The sequence below is a fragment of the Arachis duranensis genome, chromosome 2 (genome assembly GCF_000817695.3).
Source record: "Arachis duranensis cultivar V14167 chromosome 2, aradu.V14167.gnm2.J7QH, whole genome shotgun sequence".
Classification (NCBI taxonomy): Eukaryota; Viridiplantae; Streptophyta; class Magnoliopsida; order Fabales; family Fabaceae; genus Arachis; species Arachis duranensis.
In genome coordinates, this window is record NC_029773.3 from 64,673,757 (window position 1) to 64,675,168 (window position 1,412).

Consider the following 1,412-nt stretch of genomic DNA (forward strand, 5'->3'; position numbering starts at 1 on the left):
CTCTTCATGCTTCCTCTCCATGGTGACAGAGGGATATCCTTGAGCCTTAAACACAAAGGATTCTTCATTCACTTGAATGATAAATTCTCCTCTGTCCACATCAATCACAGCCTTTGCTGTGGCTAGGAAGGGTCTGCCAAGGATGATGGATTCATCCATGCACTTCCCAGTCTCTAGGACTATGAAATCAGTAGGGATGTAATGGTCTTCAACCTTTACCAGAACATCCTCTACAAGTCCATAAGGCTATTTTCTTGAATTGTCTGCCATCTCTAGTGAGATTCTTGCAGCTTGTACCTTAAAAATCCCTAGCCTCTCCATTACAGAGAGAGGCATAGGGTTTATACTTGACCCTAGGTCACACAGGGCCTTCTCAAAGGTTATGGTGCCTATGGTACAAGGTATTGAAAACTTCCCAGGATCTTGTCTCTTTTGAGGTAATCTCTGCCTAGACAAGTCATCCAGTTCTTTGGTGAGCAAAGGAGGTTCGTTCTCCCAAGTCTCATTACCAAATAAATTGTCATTTAGCTTCATGATTGCTCCAAAGTATTTAGCAACTTGCCCTTCAGTGACATATTCATCCTCTTCAGAGGAAGAATACCCATCAAAGCTCATGAGTGGCAGAAGTAAGTCCAATGGAATCTCTATGGTCTCAATGTGAGCCTCAGATTCCCATGGTTCCTCATTAGGGAACTCATTGGAGGCCAATGGACGTCCATTGAGGTCTTCCTCAGTGGCGTTCACTGCCTCTTCCTCCTCTCCGGCCATGTTGATGGCCTTACATTCTCCTTTTGGATTTTCTTCTGTATTTCTTGGAAGAGTACTAGGAGGGAGTTCAGTAATTTTCTTGCTCAGTTGTCCCACTTGTGACTTGTGCCTCCAAATTCCTAATGGAGGACCTTGTTTCAGTCATGAAACTTTGAGTGGTTTTGATTAGATCAGAGACCATGGTTGCTAAGTCAGAGTGGCTCTGCTTAGAATTCTCTGTCTGTTGCTGAGAAGATGATGAAAAAGGCTTGCCATTGCTAAACCTGTTTCTTCCACCATTATTATTGTTGAAACCTTGTTGAGGTCTCTGTTGATCCTTCCATGAGATATTTGGATGATTTCTCCATGAAGAATTATAGGTGTTTCCATAGGGTTCTCCCATGTAATTCACCTCTTCCATTGAAGGGTTCTCAGGATCATAAGCTTCTTCTTCAGATGAAGCATCCTTAGTACTGCCAGGTGCAGCTTGCATTCCAGACAGACTTTGAGAAATCAAATTGACTTGCTGAGTCAATATTTTGTTCTGAGCCAGTATGGCATTCAGAGTGTCAATCTCAAGAACTCCTTTCTTCTGATTCGTCCCATTATTCACAGGATTCCTTTCAGAAGGGTACATGAATTGGTTATTTGCAACTATTTCAATC